This window comes from Orcinus orca, chromosome 1 (genome assembly GCF_937001465.1).
Source record: "Orcinus orca chromosome 1, mOrcOrc1.1, whole genome shotgun sequence".
In the NCBI taxonomy this organism is placed as follows: Eukaryota; Metazoa; Chordata; class Mammalia; order Artiodactyla; family Delphinidae; genus Orcinus; species Orcinus orca.
Genome location: NC_064559.1, coordinates 56437532 through 56461023, shown reverse-complemented (window position 1 = coordinate 56461023; position 23492 = coordinate 56437532). Strand labels below are relative to the sequence as shown.

Sequence of the window (23492 nt, the reverse complement as noted above, 5' to 3'; positions counted from 1 at the left end):
TTGGATGAGTTGAAATGTGCCTTTTGAGTTCAGACCCGTTTAAGGAAAACAAACTTCAAGGAAACATAATGCTGCTGACTTTTCAGGTGGCATAAATAGAACTTTGAACATTATATGTATTATTTGGGAATCAGATTTTGATCCTGTAGTTTGGTGTGTAAGTATAGTTAGAAAACCTGAGGCTGTGTTTATTGCATTTTCCTCTTCTGGCTTTTCCTCATGGTAGTTAATAACAATAATTATATGCCAGGCACTGTGTGAAGTTTTACATATATGAAAACATTTAATCCTCACTGCAACCCATGGAGATAGGTACTGTTTTTATCCCCATCCTAAAGATGGGGAAACCAAAGAACAGTGATTTATCCAAAGTCAGTCACTCAATTAATCAGTGGTTGAGGTTCATTCACACTCAATTAACCATTATGCTGTGCTGCCTTTTCCCCCCAAAGCCTCCAGACCTTTGTACCTCTGTCTATACCTTTTCCCTACAGAACTTGTTTGAGTTTTCTTTTTTTCTCACTTAAATCTTTCACTTCAGGTCTCTCCTTGTGATATCTTTTTCCTTGATCTTAAAAATCTCTTTTATTAAAGTAGCAATCTGGTAAGCCCCCACTTACCAGTTAAGTCTTCAATCAAACTGAAACCCTGGGGCATGACATTCCCTTGACATTACTTTTGTTCATTTTTGTTAAGTTTTCATTGAATATCTTTTTCAAGTCTCTATAAATTTCTTATTGAAAAAAATGTTTTTTGAAGGAGAAGAGTGGAGAAGGAAATCTCTGTTTTAGGCTGAAAGGAGAGCCTCTAGAAGGCAAGTTCTCAGTTTAGATTCTTCATTTATTTTAATGTTTCATGTGCAACTCTAGGGCAAGCCACTTAACTTGCTTTTGACATATTTTAATATGTGTTTATATAATAATACTTATTTTGAAATTATTCTGTCTTTTAGATGAATATGTTTTAAGAATAGAAAGCATAACCATTATTCTTATTATATTGTATTCTATGGTAATTATCCAATTTGGTTATAAATGACAACCAAACAATGATGATGTAGTCTATTACTAAAGGTTCTGTTATCTGTGGCATTGTTTCTAAAGTTATATAGTGTTGGAAGGCTTTATAACCTACTAATTTGTGAAACCTGCACTGAAATCCTGGCCCTCAGAAGCTGTTTAGCCCTAGGAAAAATACTGAATGTTCCACGTCTCCAGTTTTCTCATCAGGAAGATCCAGAGACTTGTACCTTCCTACTAGGCTGGATTTGAGGACTAAATGAGATAAGTAATCTCTGTGTTCAGCATGGCTCCTGACACATAGAAAGTATTTGGAATGTGGTAGCTCCTGTTTTATCATCTTTGTGGATGCCAGATTTATTGCCATCACAACTTAAAGATCACTAATTGCAATTTAAGAAAATTGTATTTTATAACAATTAGAGTTTTCTAAAACGGCGTTTTTTCCCAAACCTGTCTAAACTCAGATTTTGGCCTAAACTCAGATATTTTTAAATGTAGAAAACTTCCACAATCTCTGAAAGCTCATTTTCCAGGAATAGTTATACATGAAGACATCATTTGAGATTAAAGACATCCATCAAGCAGATGATGGGATGAGACAGGAATGATTCTGAGATTAACCTACCTCCTTACTTTATTGTATTAAATATGCTTAAATATTTTTCTTTCATCGGGTTGGCAATAGAAGGAAAGTGTTGTTCAGGAATATCTTGCCATTTGTCTTCACATTTTAGTTTTCCTCATTTACTAAAATGGAATTTAAGGTATTTTGTCATGTACCTGTTACCTTGAAGAAACAAAGATTAATAAATAGATTCGCTCTACATGTATCTTCTATAATGAAGATTAGAAATGATGTTGCTGCCTTAAATTAAATGACTTTCCTCTGTCTCTCCCTACCCTGGAAGCTAATCATTAGATGTGAAAAAGTTATAAATATGCGATAAACAGAGAAGATTAAGATGTGGGGAATTTGCTTGTATAACATGCTGAGCGTAGCATCATTGGTGTCCAGGTAGGACCATCACAATGCACAGGAGATTATGTTACTGAGTTGATGCTCTATTCTGATGTATAGGTTCCAAAAGTTGCTCTTTTACCTGAGTAAAATGTTAAGATTAGAAGGATATGTAGAAAGTTGCATAATCATCAACCAAATATATAGACACTAAGGAAAACAAAATGACTTGAAAAGAAAAAAATATAAATCCCCTTTTCAGTGTTTCTTATATATGAAAGTTTTATCCAGGGCTAGTTTTGCTCTATAATTTAAAATATTTTAACTTTATTTAATAGTGTAAATGATTGTCTTTTAAAATATTAAAAGTGATGTGATTAGGTTTTCTTCTTTATTAATCTGTTTAAAAGTTTTTTACAGTGAGCGTTTACTTACGTTATAATGGGAAAATTGTTTTGTTAAAAAGAATGCTGACTGTTTAAAAAATATTTTGATGTTTCACAAAAGCTTGGTTGATCCTACAAGTAACATTATCCAATTTTGTCTCAATACTATATTCTTTTGAAGACAGTTTATGTAGTTTCTGACTTGTGTAATATTTGCTATTTCACATAAAATTTTTAGAGAAGTTTGATGCCCTTCTGCTTATGATATTAGATGTCCTTGACAATTTTGCTTCAGCACAATCAATTTGAAGTGTTATTTGCTGAATCTGAAAGGGATCTCAATCACCTACCACTTTTCTACTGCACCATTTTTTTAATGCACCGTTGATGGCACCTTTTAGCATTTTTCACATCTTTAAATAACAGAAGGATGACCTTGCATTAAGGAAATAGGGTCCCGCTGGTGTGTTAACTGCATTTCGCAGATAGGCAAGATTCTGCTTTCAGTCCCCCATCCCCAAAGATCATATCTATAACTTTTTAATGGTAACTTTTATTCTATGTTTTTATGATTCCCTATGAAGGTGAAGAAAATCAGAGTAATAAATTCAGCAGGAGTCTGTTATGTCTGATAGCAGAAAGGCATATGTGATATCAGTATCTTCACTATAGTAAATGGGACCACCAGATTAGTTTTGGAGATTGTAAAGTTTTAAAGTATGTTGGTGATAAATATCAAGAAACATAGTGCATAATGGTAGAATTTATTGAATGGAAATATTTGCTTAAATTCTAAAACTTCCCCAAATGCTCCTTTATGCAAGAGAAATCACATTTATCTTTGACTTTAGAAATTTGACTCCAATTTTACTGTTTTCTACTTAATTTTATGTTTTCTACTTAAGCAAGTATAAATGATGTTGATAAAAAGTGCCCAGATATACTTTATAAATTCAAAGTGGTGGCATTATTTTAGGTGGAAGGCCCACATACAACAAATCAAGTACAAAGTTATATAGCCTGTTCTTTAAAATTTAAAATGTATCTTTGAATGCAGTGCAGACTGTAGCAAGAGATGACCAGTGCATTTGTCTGAGGTTATGCCTGACACAAGCAAGTGTGCGTGTATTTACTCTGTGTAAAATACAGTTTTAAAACATTTACTTATGTTTCTAATAGAGTTTGAAGTTTAAAATAGGTATTAGATTATACATTTTATAATAATAAATAGCCTCTTCACAGTTATTATTCCATTTACTCTTCCAGGAGTTTTATAATTAAAAATAGTAAATTGGTAAAATTGATATTATAAATGATAGATTTTGCTAAGGTTAAAATATAATTTGTGAAGAAGCAGGTTAAAAAAATCCTGAAAATCCTTGTTTTAATATTTTAACAAGTTAAATTATATTTGGATTTTTCTTAAATTTTATTATTTTGGCAAGGAAAAGATGGTTCAAAATTCTGTCTTTAGAATTGCTTTAAGTTACCAATTTCAAAATAAAGCATAGTTTCTTATTTGCAGGAAATCAACTTCTGTATATCTAGGTTTTTGTGAAATGTTCTTGCCATAAGTTAGATTTTAAAATGTAACAAAAATTACAAATAAATATGCATTTAACTTTTTGCTCTCTTCAAACAGAATTTGAGGAAAAACTTGACACCCCCAAAGATTAGATTTATCACACTTCTGCTTCTATTGCCCCAACACAGTTTTTTTTAAAACACTTATTACATGTCCAAGGTCTTAAAACTTTACTGGATTTTTAGGTGTATTTACTTGGAGATAAGCCTGGAAAAGTACATTTTAAAGATTCGCATTTAGAGTGTTTTATTATTAAATGGATCTTGTAATGGCTTCTGTTGTTTCAATCATCAGCTTCACTTACAGCCCTACTTTCTCAGTTTCTAAATGTGATTTAACACTTATCATTGAACAAACTATTAAAATTTATTAGAGGACTATACCTTGATTGACTTTTATAGATTTCCAAGTCCAGGACATCCTGTGGTAGCATTTATTTGTGGGACAGGATAAAGGTGTGTGCATGTGGGTATGTGTGTATTTGTTATAATGATTTTGCCAATGTTACAAACTTAGAAAAAAATCCCTGCATGCTCAATTTGTAGTCATTGTAGAGTGTTTAATTACTTTGCCATAGTTAAAGGTACACATCTTTTTTTTTTAATAGAAAACTTATTAGGATTTGAAGTAACATTCTTTGGTGAGATTACCCATAATGTCTTAGTTTTGGAATGTTAATATGAGATATATTCAAATGATTCTGTGTGCAATGAGGAAAATGGAGACAAGTACCTGCCTCTCCTATCAAGTGTGTTAAGAAATAATTAAAAAACGCTGCACGTTAAAATTTGAAAAAGCTTAAAATGCTTTTGAACATGTAAAACGCCCTCGTCATTATCAATTAGATGTATTCTAAAAGCTTCTGTGAGTACGCCCTATCTCATTTCACATATAGAAATCTGAGATAAGATTTTTAAGTGACCCTCGCAAGATCACATAACCAGGTAGAGATACTACTGACCATATGTCTTGTGCGGCAATAGTTTTGCCTGTGATAAAGTTCTTGAATAATGTATTTATGGATGGCTGGTGGTTGAGTGACCTGACCCTTCTTCCTTGAGTAGCAAATGAAGACTTAGTTGATACAGGAAAATTCCATATAAATTTTTATCTTTTAATTTTTAAAGTGGGAAAGATTACCTTAAGGTTGACTATATGTTGAAGGTGGGATTTTGAGGTCATGGAAATTTTTAATAAGATGTATTCTCAGCACTGCTAATTGTGTTGATATTTCTTAAAGCAATTTCTTATCCACAGAGGGTAATGAAAATTTATCTCTCCTTTTAAAAACATTAACAGTTTGAAAACATCTGCAGAATGTATTGAGAGCTATATAGACTGAATTCAACTGTATTAGTTATGTATTTAAAAACTATAACCTTGATGAAGAATTGTCAGAAACACACTACTATATCCATATAACTGCTTTTGAAAAGTAAACATGTCATAGCTGTGCACTTTGTGTTCTGAATGTTCTTTGTAATGGATTTGGGATGTTGTTGAAGTCATAATGGGATGGGTTTTTCTGAAGCATTATGATGGAAAAGGTTTTGACATTTCTGGCTACAAGTGCTTTATAAAGTCCTATATATGTTTGTGTACAGTCGAAAAAATAGTACTCAGGAAATCAGAGAGAACAGTCTGAATTAGTGGTTTTTTACCTAAAACCCTATTAATATATAATTCAGTTTTCTTTCAATGAAATAATATGTTTATAGAAAAATTAAAGGAACTCAAATTAGGCTAACACAGGATTGTCTTATAAATGTCCTTAGATGAAACCTTTCCTTCGAAAGTATATGCATCAGTTGAATATAACTGCATTCTACTGAGTTATTTGAAGTTTGTTGCCTTAAACGTTTAAGATTTTTGTGAGAATTTGTGACTATTTAATTTATGGTACTCATTAAAAGGGTTTGCAAGATGAGTCATTGCAAAATTCAAATTACTGCAGTCTGAATTAACCAGTTATGTTTGCATTCCATATCAACAAATTAGGGCAATACATATTTATTGATTGTGTTTTATATGACATGAATTGTGGTTCTACAGATACTCCTGGATGCTTTTAAGTCCAAAGAATAATTTATTGAATTGTGGGAAGCAAGCAAGGGGACAGATTATCTAATTTCTAGGATTTGAGGGAGAGATTTTAGGAACAATGCAATAGATTGAAGAATTAGAGGGATTGATTAATTTTAAAAGATGAATTGACGTAAATATTTAGCCATGTGTTTAGATGCTTTAGTCTCAGAGGATACCTTGGGATACTTGAGAAGTTACTAAAATGAAAGGAAAGGAAATGTTCAGTGTTTAACATACTATCGTTGAGAGAAATACACAATAACTTTGGGATGCAGTATATTAAAAATTAAATATTCTTTTATATGGATTAAATCTAATTGGAGTAAAATCGTTAGGTATAAGCGTTGAGATTAGGACAAGAATATTAACATGGGTAGAAGTAGCTTCAGGGACTGTACATGGGGACGACATATTCTACCAACTCAGGTATCATCCTAGACCACTACTACTAGTTTTTCCCTAATATTTGTCATTGATTATCGATGAATCTTACTTTATGAAGGCTTTTTTAGTGACAGGCATCTCACTTTATGAAGGCTTTTTTTAGTGACAGGCAGGTTTAATTTGTCTGCTACTAAGCTAATCATATGATGTATACCTGATATTTTTTAATTAATAGAATCATTTATGCATTTGTTCCTTAAGTATTTATCAGGTTTTTCCTGTGTAAAAACTATACAGGGACTATACTAAATTCTATGCAAGATAGTGAGATTTATAAGTAAAACAGATTTTCAGTTCTCTAAGAGCATATAGACTAATAGGGGATAGATGGACCACATATAGGTAACTATAGTATAAGATAGGAGTTGACAAAGTCTACTGCTTACTATTGTAAATAAACTTTTATAGAAACATAGTTGCACCCATTCATTTATAAATCAGCCTCTGGCTGACTTCATATTTCATACTGCAATGGCAGAGTTAAGTAGTTGTGACGGAGATTTTATGTCCTACAAAACCTAAAATATTTACTATTTGGCCCTTTCAGAAAAACGTTTACTGACCCCTGATATAAGACATTATATGTACCTGGTACATGATACTCACAGTAATAGAACATTGTGCTTTTATCATTGCTAAGGATCTCATAAGGAGGAGTGATTGTTAATTTCAACCTGATTCACCCAAGTATCAGGAAAATTTCCAGCATATGGGTAAAACCATAGATATTGAGTTTTCCTCTATGATTCCAGTGGTTTGTCAACTGATTACCTCACTCTAAATGAAACAAAGAACTATTCTTTCTAATTAATTAATTCTTACCTTTTACAGTTAATCTACATACTTATTATATTTCCACCTTTTCCTATTTGGCTAAAATTCTTTGCATATGAAACTTACTTCCTAGTCTCTTTATTCAACTGCTAATGTATATAATCATACATTATTTTACCTTTAAATGTGGAGTCAATAATACTTAATATTGAATGTAGTTTTCAAACATCAAAAGCATTTGTTAAACTTTCCTTCAATAAGTGATAACCTTATAGTCTGAAAAAATTGATTCACTTATAAATAAGCAGGCCTGTTTTGTAGTGCTCTAATAGGCAGTGAAACAGAAGATCTAGCTATGTAAGAGCCACACTTGTATGCAACTCTAAAATGTATATGACTTAAGAGAGTTTATAGGGATTCCCTGGCAATCCAGTGGTTAGGACTTGGCGCTTTCACTGTCCTGGCCGGGGTTCAATCCCTGGTTGGGGAACTAAGATCCCACAAGTGCCGTGCGGCCAAAATATAAAAAAAATTTAAGAAAGAGAGTTTATAATTCTGCATTTATATATAACATTATTAGTAGGCTCTTGGTAATATATGTTAGAAAATTAATGGATATAGTTGCACTCATGGCTAAGAGTGCCTACATCAAAAAGAATTTTATGGTTTTTGACATTGTCATATGTCAAAAGGTGTTTTAAACTAACCTGTCAGAGCATTTTGGTTTTCCTCAGGTTTAGTCAAATGGGTGAGAAAATGAATAAACGATCTTGAAACTTTTATTGAAGACATACTTCATTTGGTTCATTAGAATAAAAGCAAACAGTTATATATGCTTTCCATGCACTAGGTACTTCTCCATATCAGAGGTAGGAGAGCCATCACTTGAACCCATATAGTCTGGCTGAACACCATAATAATTTATTTATTGTATATTTTTCTCTAGATGAATGAAAGGAAAATTTCATGTAAAGCTGGATGTTAAAAAATAGTAAATTATCAGGTTTCCATTAGTTGATTTTAAATGAAAGATCTCGAAGGATTATTAGGATTATTGTTGCCTTTTTTGGAATAGTCAGTGGACTGGAAGACTTTAAGGGAAGACGTCAAGGATTCTTATAGAGATAATTTGAGTGTTAAGTTATTGTCTCTGCTTCTTTATATATCCACCAACTTGCCCTTCCATAATTAGCACTTTTTAATTTCACACGACTCTATAAAAGGACAAGTTATAGCTAACTGCTGAAAACTTATCTCAAAATACTGCCTTTTCTAATTGTCATCCCTTCTACATAGCTAATTTCCATTTTTTCATCCTCAATCAAGATTCATTTTAGTTTTTATTTTTAATTTTTAAAGAAATATTACTCCTTAAGGAAATACAGGGAATATTTAAAAGGATAAAAATAGAGACTAAATCACCCATAATTCCATTACCCATATATACTTAGATATAGCAACTCTTCATTATTTTTTTTCCCTTCCATTTTTCCACTGTGGACCAGGACTTCTTCTATGTAAAGGAGTTTTTAATGTAGTTATTTATATCTTAAGGACTTTTCTATTTTACTGAATACTTTTTATGAACATCTTTATAAATAAAACTTTGTCCCTATTTAGTATTATTTTCTTAGGATTTTTTTTGTGTGTGTGTGTGTGTGTGTGGTACGCGGGCCTCTCACTGCTGTGGCCTCTCCCGTTGTGGAGCACAGGCTCGGGATGCGCAGGCTCAGCGACCATGGCTCAGCGGCCATGGCTCACGGGCCCAGCCGCTCCGCTGCATGTGGGATCTTCCCGGACCGGGGCATGAACTCGTGCCCCCTGCAACGGCAGGCGGACTCTCAACCACTGCACCACCAGGGAAGCCCTATTTTCTTAGAATTTTTAAGAAAGAGAAATACTGAGTCAAACTCATGAAAATATTTTAAGGTTATTTATGCATGTTGCCAAATTACTTTCCAAAAGAAGTGAGCCGGTTTATCTTCATACCAGTAACTATCAACCTACCTTGCTTCACCACAAACTTGACAGCAGCAATTCTAATTAACAAGTAAATTAAGGAATTGATTTTCACTTTATCCCCTCTGAGCCCCTACAGAGGTTGCTTTGTTTAATATGGTTTTTGTGGTATTTTTCTTCCTTGCACTAAAAAACCCAAAAAACAACCAAACAAACCTAAAACTGAGATGGGCCTGCTGAGCCTCATTTAAACCAATGTACTCAAATTCTTTATTTCAAAGAGGGAGGAGATATGGGGATATATGTATATGTATAGCTGATTCACTTTGTTATAAAGCAGAAGCTAATACTCCATTGTAAAGCAATTATACTCCAATAAAGATGTTAAAAAAAAATAAAAGAGACTAAAGAAACATAAAAAAAAAAAAGCCTTTGAGCTCAGGTCATCTTCTCACTTTTATTAGCTCACCATTTACTCTGTGTTGCTGCCTTGTTAAGACCAGGTGTTATTTTAAGAATGTTGAATTCTGATAATGATGTTGTCTCGTTATTGGTACTGTCTTCAGCATTGACTATTCATTGCATGTGGTGTGTGCCACACAGCTGCCTATATTGGTGTTTGAGAAAGACCTGGAACATTTTCCCCCTTGTATTCTTCTGCCTCTCTGAGGGAGGATCTTTTCCTAAGCAGACTTTTGAGGCCTGTGTCTTTGGGGTGTATGTGGACATCAAGACTTCAGCTCTTAAGGGCTGAGAACCCCAGGCCTGGTTTTGATACTTGGGATTTTTCTAACCCACAGAACCATGGGTATAGTTCCCACAGTGGTGACTGGAGCTGTGGTGAGCCAGTGAGTGGCTTTACCACTTTGGAGCTGGCACACCTGCTGTGGATGTCTACGGAGCAGGGGATGCTTGTAAGTCTGCACCTTTTCTCCCTGTTCTGTCTTTTACATTGCCCTGGTTCCTCAGAGTACTTTGTATATAGGCTACTCAGTTCTTTGTTGAGCTGAGTATCAAGTGCTCTCTATTACAGTTAAGTCATTTATTTGTTGAGTTGAATTCAATTTAATTGTTTGGCTTAACTGTGTTTTGAGGTCTTTCTCCTTTTCTCCCCCACTCAGTTGAGCTTTGGTTGGACTGAAAATTACATCAAAATCCTTTCCCCCTGCCTTTCTAGTAGAGTATATATGAGGGAGCAATGGAAAAGAGTACATTAGAAGAGATGAAAGATTATTTAATATAGGCATCATTTAATATAGCTACCTACTCTAATTGAATTTTTCCGTCCAAAATCCACATTCAGTGGACTTGGTAGGCTTTGAATACGTGTTTTAAATGTAGGTGAATGCACTTTGGGGTAACTTTGGATTCGGAATAATTTTTATATTCAGCTGAAATGAATGTCTTTCTGATTTCTTCTCACTGTGATTATATAGAAAAAATTAACATTTCTATTTTACCCAAGAACCTTCTGTATACATTAGTAGAATCATTGTTCCTATCTCTAGTCTTCTCTTAGTCTTGAGCCATTCCTTGTAAAATATGGTTTTGGAGCTCATCACCAGCTTTTTCATGAATTTGCTCTAATATATTCTTCTTTAAATGGATGAATATAATGTTCTGTATGCGATATGACCAGTAACAGAGGATAATGGAGTTATTATTTCCCCTTGGTTTATATACCATACTGCTTTTTTCAGCACAGAAGTAAATTAGATATCTTTGATAGTTATATTTTACCATTTAACATACTGAGTTTATTTTCAATAATCCCCTAGGTCTTTTTCATACCTACTTAATTACATGTTCCTTCTCCCTACATGTACAGTAGTTCATGTTTTTTTAAACACAATTTTAGACTATCTTTATCTCTCTTAAATTTCATCATGTTAGACTTGGCTCAGTTGTTCCAGCCTTTTTGAAACTTCATCGTATCTTCTAATATATTCATTAAACTTTTGCCATCTGCATATGTGATAAACATCTTTAATGTGTAAATCCAGGTAATTGATGTTGTCTCAAACTATCTTTGTCATTGGTCCCCAAGACCATCCTCAGATTTGGTGTCTTGTTGGAAGGACTCAAGATTTAGTGTATTGTTGTACTCATGGTTAAGGTTTATTACAGCAAAAGGATATAAAGCAAAATTAGCAAAAGAAATCAGGCAGAAGCTTTTAAGAGCCCTCTTCCAGTGGAGTCACAGAGTATACACTTAATTCCTCCAGCTACTTGTGACAACACGTGCAAAGTGTTGTGTACCAGTGAAGCTCATTAGAGACTCAGTATTCAAGGATTTTACTTGGGGCTGGTCATATAGGCATCCTTTACCCAGCACCTACCAGAATCCGAGGCTCCCAGAAGGACAACAGATATTTCACATAAACCATATTGTTTGCACAAACAGTCCAGGCATAATGAATCATCCTTGTCGTTTAGGGGAAGCTTTATATGATTGTAGGGAAATGTTTATCAGCCAAGTTTCCAGAAGCTAGCCATGGGCCAGCCTTACAAGGAGGCTGTTCTAAGGACAGGCAGTCTCAGGCCTGCTATATTAACTCTTTTCTATACATATGTTATGTTGACATTTACTGTGTGTGTGTGTGTGTGTGTGTGTGTGTGTGTGTGTATTCACCAAGGGGAGTCATTCAGTTCTTTTTATGCTCATAGAAATAACTGAATGTAGGCCTTTTGATTAGGTTAGACCTGTTATTTTTACAGCAGTAGACCTTTTACTTGAAATACACCTTACCTTACCACATATATTGATTTCTTCTAAACAACAGTTTTAGTGATATAATATTTTGATAAGAATGTTTAACATTTGCCTCTCCTTTTTCTTCCTGACTACTAATTGCAAAATACTTAATTTTGTAGCTTTCAGACTTCCAAATGTCTAAATTACAAAGATGCTATACAACTTTTAAAACCTAGTTTTCCTCTAATTTTTGTTATTCTTTTAACCTTGTTTATGATTGGGAAAGGTTGAGAAGAGAATTAGCAATACCAACAGCAACAAATCACAATTTGGATAAAAAGCAACAACTAGGTCTTCATAATGTAAATTTCTCAATTTGGATTAAAAGCAACAACTAGATCTTCATAATGTGAATTTCATTAATTATATTGTCTTAAGTTGATGCAGAAAGTTACTGTTTATTTTAGAACACTGGGGCATTTATGGAAATGCAGAAACATTTTTTCACTGTTTAAGAAGTTCTTAATTTGATATAATACACATAGATATTTTTGGACTTGTTAGAAGAGAATATGTTATTTTCTAAGCTTATATATTGAATTATAAATTTTTAAAAGGCCAAGAAAAAAGTGTGTAAGTCCTTCTGCTTATTTATTTAGCAAATCAAAATATAATTTAACATATGATTATGTGATAGCATTTACTGTAAGAAAATTTACCATTTGTTTTCCATAACTGCATTTAAAATATAGAAAGATTTTTATGCAGATATCTTTACTGTTTGGAACATATTTTGCAGGAAGATTTTTAAGAATGCATTTTAGTGGAGATTTTAAGAAGATGAATGATAATGACCCTTGGAGTTTTTATTTAAGTGGACTTCTGCCCGAGGACAAATGAATGATTAGATGGCATTTAAAAATAATTCTTACAGAGCTATAATTTTGATGCTCTCCTTGTCCTTCATTTATTGTTCCCTTTGAATATTTCTACAGAAAGCTCATCCATTCTCAGGGACTGAAGTACCATTCTTTTAGCAAGTATTTTTAAATGGAGCTCTTTAAATCTGGCCTTGTACCTACTTTCCAGTCATGTATATTTTGCCTTTTTTTTCTGGATTTCTCCTAAAATTTGAAACCCAAACAATTACAAGGGGAATTCATTATTGCCAACTCTTATTCCTTAAACTGACCATCTCCTATTGTTTTGTTTTGTTTTCTTATTGATTTCATTGGGACCTTCCTAGTATCTTCCTAGATCTCCACATTATAGCTCTGTGTATTTAATAAATGCTTATTGAATAAAAGACTATCAGGACTTTTTCTTCTCCCTCATTCTCCATTTAATTCAGAATCCAATTTGTACTGATTTTTTCTTTACTGTCTTTTAAGATACCATCTCTGAGTAACCCCACTTAGATCAATTTCTTTCAGTCTTCATGTATGGTTTTATTATATTCTTAATGTAAATACTGTAAATCATAGGAGATTTAGTTTACCTGATAACTTACGGACACACCTAGGAATCCTTTTGTGACTTGTAAGGTGGCCTTTTTTTTTTTAAACATATTTATTGGAGTATAATTGCTTTACAATGGTGTGTTAGTTTCTGCTTTATAACAAAGTGAATCAGTTATACATATACATATGTTCCCATATCTCTTCCCTCTTGCGTCTCCCTCCCTCCCACCCTCCCTGTCCCACCCCTCTAGGTGGTCACAAAGCACCGAGCTGATCTCCCTGTGCTATGTGGCTGCCTCCCACTAGCTATCTGTTTTACATTTGGTAGTGTATATATGTCCACGCCACTCTCTCACTTCGTCCCAGCTTACCCTTCCCCCTCCCCGTGTCCTCAAGTCCATTGTCTATGTCTGCGTCTTTATTCCCGTCCTGCCCCTAGGTTCTTCAGAACCATTTTTTTGAATTTAGATTCCATATATATGTGTTAGCATACGGTATTTGTTTTTCTCTTTCTGACTTACTTCACTCTGTATGACAGTCTCTAGGTCCATCCACCTCACTACAAATAACTCAATTTCATTTCGTTTTATGGCTGAGTAATATTCCATTGTATATATGTGCCACATCTTCTTTATCCATTCATGTGTCGATGGACACTTAGGTTGCTTCCATGTCCTGGCTATTGTAAATAGAGCTGCAATGAACATTGTGGTACATGACTTCTTTTGAATTATGGTTTTCTCAGGGTATATGCCCAGTAGTGGGATTGCTGGGTCGTATGGTAGTTCTATTTTTAGTTTTTTAAAGGAACCTCCATACTGTTCTCCATAGTGGCTGTATCAATTTACATTCCCACCAACAGTGCCAGAGGGTTCCCTTTTCTCCACACCCTCTCCAGCATTTATTGTTTCTAGATTTTTTGATGATGGCCATTCGGACTGGTGTGAGGTGATACCTCATTGTAGTTTTGATTTGCATTTCTCTAATGATTAGTGATGTTGAACATCCTTTCAATACATTGTATTTTAAAAGTTTCTTTTGTATTTCTAAATCTAAAGGTTACACAAACCTGCTATATATGAATAAGGATAAATGAATAGAAATTTTAGAATTCTTCTTTTGTGTGTGAGAGATACCACGGTGCTCCAGTTTATCTAATGACCTAATGATAAAATTCTTCAAGAGAGTTTTACACACACACAAAAAAAGTACTGGTAGACTGATTTCATACTAGATAATTCTGCTTTTTAAAATTTGTTTGTGTGGTACATCAAAGCTTCTAGTAGTAGTTTATTTCATCTTTCTGTCAACCATATTTATAAAAAATTACTTTAAAATATTGAAATAAAATAGACATTATGTTTATTCTCTGATATCCCAATTTTACCATCTTTTCCCCCCAACTTTATTGAGATATAATTGACAAATAAAATTTTATGTATTTAAAATGTGCTTTATTTTTTTATAAGAATTCATCCTGATCATTGTTCAATGATGGATTCACATTCTACATTGTTTTTATAATCTTGCAGTGTTATAGGATAATATATAATAGTTACTAGCTACTTTGAGTGTAAACAAATATGATTGATGAGATAAAATTAAGCAGGATCCATATGATGGAATAGACAGACATTGTGGTATAAATATCACACAGTGAATTTCAAATAGTGGTTAGTTCCTTAGGCTAGCATTGGACGTTATCACCTTAAAGAATCTAAAGAAAAAAATTAAAAAACCCAGAGGAGAAAGAATAGACATTGACTTATATATGTAAAATCATTCCAATTTCCTCTTTCTAGAACCTTACATTCCATGGGGACAGGGACTTTGTCACATTCATCACTATTCCTGTCACCCAAAGCAGCACCCTGTATGGGGTAGGTGTTCAGTAAGTATTTGTAGACAGACTGAATATCTTGGATTTATAGGTGAGCGCTATACAAAAATGAGAATATTTTTGCTTTTGATTAGATTACACTGCTAATTATTTTGGAGCTATGCTTGAATATTTCCAAGAATTTATGATTCTTTCCCCTGAATTTCTAGATGCTACTAGCAGAGTGTTTTACACAAAGTCTAAGAACAGAGCATACTTATTTGAGGTAACTGTACCAAACACATGCTTGTGTGTGTTTATGTTCATGTCTTTTTATCTGATATTAGAAAGAGACAGTTGTGACTATAAACAGCCTCTCATAAATTGCTGAATGTCAGGTAAGTGCTGCTTTGATTTATTGTCCTAGGTAGTAGGCTCAAATATTTGTGTGTATATATAATTTTACAGAGATACATTGATGATAAGGGGATTTATTTTGGTTACCAAATATCAGAAGGTTTCATGTTGTTGCCTATATATTTCTAGCAAAGATATCTTTATTACTTTCTAATAAATAAGGTCTTTTCTGCTGTGAATTAATCACTAATCTAGCATTTCCCAGAAGTGTAGACTATGAACAGTTTACATCAGATTTGCTGGTAGTGCTTATTAGAACTGAGGATTCCCTGAAACCACCTTAGACCCACTACATCAGAATATTTGGGATGTGGGTCTCTGGAACCTGAATTTAAAAAAAAAATTTTATTGGAGTTTGCTGATTTACAATGTTGTGTTTGTTTCAGGTGTACAGCATAGTGATTCAGTTATACATATACATATATTCTTTTTCAGATTCTTTTCCGATTTAGCTTATTACAGAATATTGAGTAGAGTTCCCTGTGCTATACAGTAGGTCCTTGTTGGTTATCTGTTTTATATATAGTAGTGTGTATATGTTCATCCCAAGCTCCTAATTCCCCCCACTCCCCATACACACATTTCCCCTTTGGTAACCATAAGTTTGTTTTCTACATCTGTGACTCTGTTTCTGTTTTGTAAATAAGTTCATTTGTACCATTTTTTTAGATTTCACATCTGAATGATGTCATATGATATGTGTTTTTTTTCTGTCTGACTTCCTTCACTCAGTATGACAATCTCTACGTCCATCCATGTTAGTGCAAATGACATTATTTCATTCTTCTTTTACGGCTGAGTAATATTCCATTGTATATATATGTACTGCATCTTCTTTATCCATTCCTCTGTTGATGGACATTTAGGTTACTTCCATGTCCTGGCTATTGTAAATAGTGCTTCAATGAACATTGGGGTGCATGTATCTTTTCGAATTATGGTTTTCTCTGGGTATATGCCCAGGAGTGGGATTGCTGGATCATATGGTAGCTCTGTTTTTAGTTTTTTAAGATATTTGTCTTTCTCTGTCTGACTTACTTCACTTAGTATGATAATCTCTAGGTCCATCCATGTTGTTGCAACTGGCAATATTTTTAATGCCTGAGTAATATTCCATCGTATATTACTCCTACTCCTAGCAATGCCCAGGAGTGGGATTGCTTTATCATATCATAGTTCTGTTTTTAGTTTCTTAAGGAACCTACATACTGTTCTCCATAGTGGTTGCACCAATTTACATTCCCACCAACAGTGTAGGAGGGTTCCCTTTTCTCCACACCCTCTCCAGCATTTATTGTTCGTAGACTTTTTGATGATGGCCATTCTGACTGCTGTGAGGTGATAACTTCATTGTATTGATAGTTTTTATTTGAATTTCTCTAATAGTTAGCAATGTTGAGCATCTTTTCATGTGCTTTTTTTGGAACCTGAATTTTTGACTAAGTATTTCTCTTTGCACTCTGAAGATTGAGAGTCGCTGTATTAAATTTTGCTAAAAGTGTCTGCCCTGGGGAGAGGCTGGATCTTGGGGCTCTGCAGAAGGAATCCCTTACCATAAGTGCTCTGTCCCACTTACGTCCCAAACTAATCAGTTTTAAGACACTAATTGTGCCACTGTGAGTTGGAACCAAACGTGCACAATTTTCTAAATCTATTGGACTGGAACAAAACAGGTACATCATAATTGCTCACTAGACCAATACTGAAAGGAAACAAAATTTCACTCAGTTCAAGTTTCTGACAGCATCCTCGGAAGTGGCTCAGCTGCCTTCACTGGGGATTGTCACTTCCAAACAGACCTTACTTACCTTTTGAAGCCTAAGAGAGCCAAATACTATAGAACTAAGTTGCCTAGAGAAGAAAAAAGCTCTATTTGTTCCAGACCTAAAAGAGCAGAGCTCTCTCTGGTACACAGAACTTCAGCCCAAGCATGCCTTGTGTGTTTGATCATTTCTTGACTCTAGTTGTATGATAAAGTTCTCTCTACAGCCATGACCCACCTTCATGCTCTTACCAGTTGCACAGGACCACTACTGCATTTGGCAGGTACCTACCAAAATGTCCTGGCTCAGCGTCACGCCATCTCACAGAATAGGTACCATTTCATGTATTCATACACCTTTTTCTTACCTCTCTATCATCAACTACATCCATGTTGTAATGCCTGGTCCTCCTTGAATTCAGGGACGTTCTAGAACACAGTGTTTAGGGAACAGAGCATACCAATTATCATAGATTAAACCAATGACTTCATTGGCATTGTGCCCTAGCCAAGTTAACTAGCCTCAGAAGTTGGATTTTCCCTTTATATTTGTCTTATTTTCCTAGTCAAGAGTTAAGAGGGCTGACACTATTAAGCTTTTATGTATCCACCGAAGTAACTAATTAGCACAGTGGCTTACATGTAGCAGAAATGTAGAAAAAAGAATCTTGATGTATTGATACTGATTGTTTCAGTACAAGGGCATTTTAGCCACTTTGCATGGATTTCTTTGACAAAGATTCACTAGGATTTAAAAAATTTATTCCTGTTCTATGTAGTTTTTTGTGTTTAAATTCAGTTATACTTAGCACTTAGCTGTCATTTTGCTGAGGCTCCTTTTTGATTGAATATGATTATTTTACTGACAGTATATTAGTTGTCTTGAAGAATTAATATTCCTTTCTAGTTCAGTTTAAAAAGTTTATTGTAAGACTATGACGTGACTTAGACTGGAGATACAAAATTGATATTAAGACAATGTTCACCTTCTCTAACAGGGAAGGAAGGTAAAATATTCAGCTTGCTTTCAAATACCCAGTATACCTATTAGGCAGTAATTTATTTAGCAAGATGATAATTTCTTCATATACTAGAAATTTTGCTAAGTTAGACAATATCTTAGAAAAGTAGCTATTTATTAGGATTTAATACTAGGCAATTAATATCTTTGAAAAAATTTGAACATATCCAAATCAGAACTAAATACTGATACAGACTACTCTAATTTATTGACCTCCAAAGTAAATCCTATTCTGATGTTAGATGTTGACTCTGTGGTCACCAGATTAAGTACTTGTTCTGTATACCATAGATGTTGGAGATCCCTCCTTGGTAACTACAGTCCCCTAGGAAGCTTAATCTGGCTGCAGAATGCAGAATTTATTACAGAAGGCAGAGAGACCAGATAGGAGAATGTTATAGACTGAGTGCTTATCTTACACACACACACACACACACACACACACACACACAGGCCCCAAATTCATGTGTTGAAACTCTAACACCCAGTGTGACTGTATTTAGAAATAGGCCTGTGAGAAAGTGGTAAAGGTCAAATGAGGTCATAAGGGTGGGACCCTAATATGACAGGGCTGGCTCCTTTATAAGAAGAGGAAGAGATACCAGAGTGCTCTCTGTCTACTGTGTAAGGGCACTCTAAGAAGGTAACTGTCTTCAAGTCAGGAAGAGAGCTCCCTCCAGGAAGTAAATTGGTCAGCACCTTGATCTTGGACTTCCTGGCCTCCAGAACTGTGAGAAATAAATTTCGGTTGTTTAAGCCACCCCATTTGTAGTACAGTAAGTCCCCTACATACGAACCTTCAAGTTGTGAGCTTTCAAAGATGCAAACATGCGTTCATGTGTCCAATCACGTGAGCTAGTTCATGTATCTGGCATACATTGTCACATGTGTGCATCCTCTACAAGTGGTTGTGCTTTTATGTGCTTTACTCTGCAGTACTGTATAGAGTACAGTAGTACAGTATCTTTAATTCTTGCCTGTTCACTCAGTGCCAGCCCCTGTATGCCAGATGTTGCACTGTACTATGGTACTTTTCAAGGTACTGTACTATAAGATGAAAAATGTTTATTTTTTAGTGTTTGTTTTTTATGTATCATTTGTGTGAAAAGTATCATAAACCTATTACAATACAGTACTATATAGCCAATCATGTTAGTTTGGTACCTAGGCTAACTGTCGACCTACAAACCAATTGGACTTACAAGTGCACTCTTGGAACGGAACTCATTCTTATGTAGGGGACTACTGTAATTTGTTAGGCAGCCAGAGCAGAATGAGAGACCATTGTCATAATCTGAGCTTGAGGCGATAAGGGGAGTGGTGACTGGAAAGAAATCAAGGGGATTGGCATGGTGGAAATGGAGAGAAAGTAATATAAAAAAAGAGAGTCTATAGGACCTGGTGGCTGACCACATATAGGGGGCAAAGGTTGAGGTACAGATTTCTGATGAGTCTTGAAATGGCTTATTTATCTACTTTTCCTAAAGTGGGGAAAAGTGTAATCATGTTGAGTTCCCAAGACCAGTGCAGGTTCGGTGATTTGCTAAAAGGACTCGCAGGACTCAGCATATAGTCACATTCATGGCCATGATTTATTACAATAAAAGGGATACAAAGCAAAATTAGCAAAGGAAAAAGGCACATGGGGCAAAGTCTGGAGGAAACCAGGCACAAGCTTCCAAAATTCCTCTCTCAGCTGGGTTCTCCAAGACAGGCTCACCTGAGCCTAGAAGTCCAGGGTTTTTATCAAGAGTTAGTCACATAGACACCCTTTATCTAGTGTGTACCAAAATTTCAGACTCCTAGAAGGAACGTAGGTGTTCAATATAAAATGCATGTTTGTACAAACAGTTTAGGTATACTTATTTAGAGAGTGGTGGGACCCCTCCCCAAATTCAAGTTCCCAGATGCCAGCAAATGGCCAGCCTTGAAAGCAGGCCCTTCTAAGGATAGCAGTCTCAGGCTTACTGTGTTAACTGATTTCTGCGCAGTAATAGTTTAAATTAGAAAGAGAACATTACATTTATGTCATTCCGTTTTCATTAACGAAGTTTCTACATAATAGAAACAGATTTTAACGCATCGTCTTCAGTTGGTCACACATATTATAAGGATACTTTTGACAAGTATTAGGAAGAGAAAACAATTCTGAATACAGTGAAATATTGCCATGCCTTTAAAGTCAAAGCATGGAGCAATATTTTAGGTTACATCTGCTTATGTAGTAAGAATATCTTTACAATACCTTTAGTAATAAATACCTAGACAGGTCAAAGAGGTATGGCCACTTTATAATAAATTAAATGCCTGGGTTCTTTATCCACTTTTTTTTTTTCTTTTTTTTTGGGATACGCGGGTCTCTCACTGTTGTGGCCTCTCCCGTTGCGGAGCACAGGCTCCGGACGTGCAGGCTCGGTGGCCATGGCTCACGGGCTTAGCTGCTCCGCGGCATGTGGGATCTTCCCGGACCGGGGCATGAACCCGTGTCCCCTGCGTTGGCAGGCGGACTCCCAACCACTGCGCCACCAGGGAAGCCCTTATCTACATTTTTATTAGATTCATTTCTTTATTTTCAATTTGCAGGAGAATTCCTTATTTAGTAGGAATATTAACCCTTTTTCATATATAGTGTATTGTTACCTTCTCTCCCTATCCCTGCCAGACTGTTAAGTCAAAGAATTAAAAATTTTTATTCTGTCTCTAGAAGGGCTCTATAACTTACCGTGAGTTGAACTTTTGCATGGTTGCTAAAAAATAGGCATGACTAAAATGTGAACATGTTGAAAATCAAATGGGCTGTTAATTTAATTTCCAGGAGAACCATTTGAGCAGTTTAGTGTTTGTGAAAATTTACGCCCTATTTAAATGGACTTTTAACTTTCTTCATATGAAATGGGGCATGAGCTAGCACATTAGGTGATTTTGAAAAACTCAGCATCAAGAAAAAAACAGCATCAAGTGTTATGCAGGACCATTTCCAGAATAATATTTAGTTGAAATTTGAAAATGGAGATTTGATATTTCTTGAGTTTTATGACATGAATGTGTCTTAAATGTTTGTCCAAGGTCTTGCTGTTTACTTATTGACATTAAACAAGAAAAACACAAAGATCCATTTGAGCTGAGTGATTAAAATGTTGTAAGTGTAATCAAGAATTATGACGGGGAAAGAAAAAATATAATAATTACAATAAAGAGGATTTGACCTGGTCTCTGATTTTTGTCATAAAGTCAGAAGAGTAACATTCATGTTGTTCGTTGTACTCTGTGAAATCTTTTCAAATAATTGGATACAGGTAGTTTTTTATGGTCTCCAAAATAATGCTAAGAACTGAACTCTCTGCAAGAGAAGTAACGAACTAGCAGATTTACTCCCTCCAAAAAATCAAGTACAATAAACAAAGTTGGCCAGTCATTCCTCTTTGTTGTTGTATTTTCCAACATGCTATTTCATCTATTACCTGCCAGTCATAAAATTATGTTTCCTAACCGTAACAGGGGCAAAATTATGGTATAGGAATGTTCACATGGTTTTTGGTATTTTTCTGATTCTGCCCTGTCACCGTCCTCCCCATTGCTTGTATGTCCAAGAGCCCAGTTGGTCCTGTCTACCCTTCTCCTCTGCCCCGGCTTTCATATTCTTGCAGCCACAGCAGTTTGGTGACATCCACTTCTGCCTCCTGGGAGGCCGCTGCTATTTGATGTTTGTGCTGTGAGTACTGTCTCTTGATAACATAGGACCTCTGTGAACCGTGCTGGTGTGCAGAATTCCTCGTATGCCAGGTGTGTGTTGCTTTCTCTGGGGCTCTGCAGAAGCATGCTGCATTCTGTGTTACCTTAGTAAATCCAGCTCTTTCCACCCCAAAAAAGTGTATTTATTATAATCCACTACATGGTTTCCAAAGCTTTACTGCCTTGTACTCTGAGTGTCTCAAAGAGATTTTTTGAGCAACGTCTTATTTTCTTGTTCTTGGTATAGCATCTGCTCTCCAGAGCTCTGGGACAAGTCCCAGTTAGACTCAGCATAGGCTCAGGGGTATCCAGGGAACAAGACATGCTGATGATATTTTCCCTTCTTACAGTACCTATGGTCCTTTTTTTCCCTTAGGATGACTTCTTACTTTAGAGGCTCCTTAGCTGTTAATAGAGATAGTCTCCTGGCAGGCTAGACATGCTTTGAGGTAAGCATAATTTGGCATATATAATTCCACAATGCTATATTTTTTTTAAAGTTTTCAAACATCCTTTTAAAGCCAGCAAAATCTTCTTCTTTTTTTTTTAATTAAAGATTTTTTTTGATGTGAACCATTTTTAAAGTCTTTATTGAATTTGTTACAATATTGCTTCTGTTTTATGTTTTGGTTTTTTGGCGTCAAGGCATGTGGGATCTTAGCTCCCTGACCAGGCATTGAACCTGCAACTCCCTGTGTTGGAAGGCAAAGTCTTAACCACTGGACTGCCAGGGAAGTCCCAGGATCTTTTTTAGATACATACATAAAACATATAATGGCTGAGCTGCTCTAAGTGAAGCAGGTTGAAGAGTCTTACAGTCAGCCGTTTCTCTACGGCTCCTGCATAGAATGTTACAGGTTCTCAGCGATTACTGATCTCTAATTCCATTGTTTTATAGATGAGAAAACGAATGCCCATGGAATTAATCCATATCCATCAGTTCTCTCAGGGCCTTACGAAACTTATTCTAGACTGTCTTTGACTAACTCCATTTTCTTTGTGAGGTGTGGTAGAGTGGAATTAGCTGTTCCTGTGGTATTTTGTGTACGCGTAACATGTAATGCTTATCATTTTCTTTTATACTTAAATGTTTGCAGTGTCTTGAAATAGCAAGGTACTAGAGTATTTGAGATTCCCATCATGCATTTTTTTCTATTTGTATATGTTGAATGATTGATTGGATTATTTTTTGCAGTCATTGTATGTCTTGTCAGACATTGTTACAATGTTTTTAAAGTAGTTAACAATAATATCTTGGACTTATACATTGCTTTGTTTTGAACAACTTTTGTTAAAATGTCAAGGGCACAATACATATTTTTAAAAGCTTGCAGTGCTGGGTATCAAGAAGTTAAGGGCAGACAATTAAGGTA

General features: G+C 35.0%; 1 protein-coding gene across 10 annotated transcripts in view; it reads left to right on the top strand.

Moving 5' to 3' along the window:
* RABGAP1L (RAB GTPase activating protein 1 like) overlaps positions 1–23492 on the top strand; it is a 684401-nt gene that overhangs the window by 233056 nt on the left and 427853 nt on the right. The window lies entirely within an intron of this gene.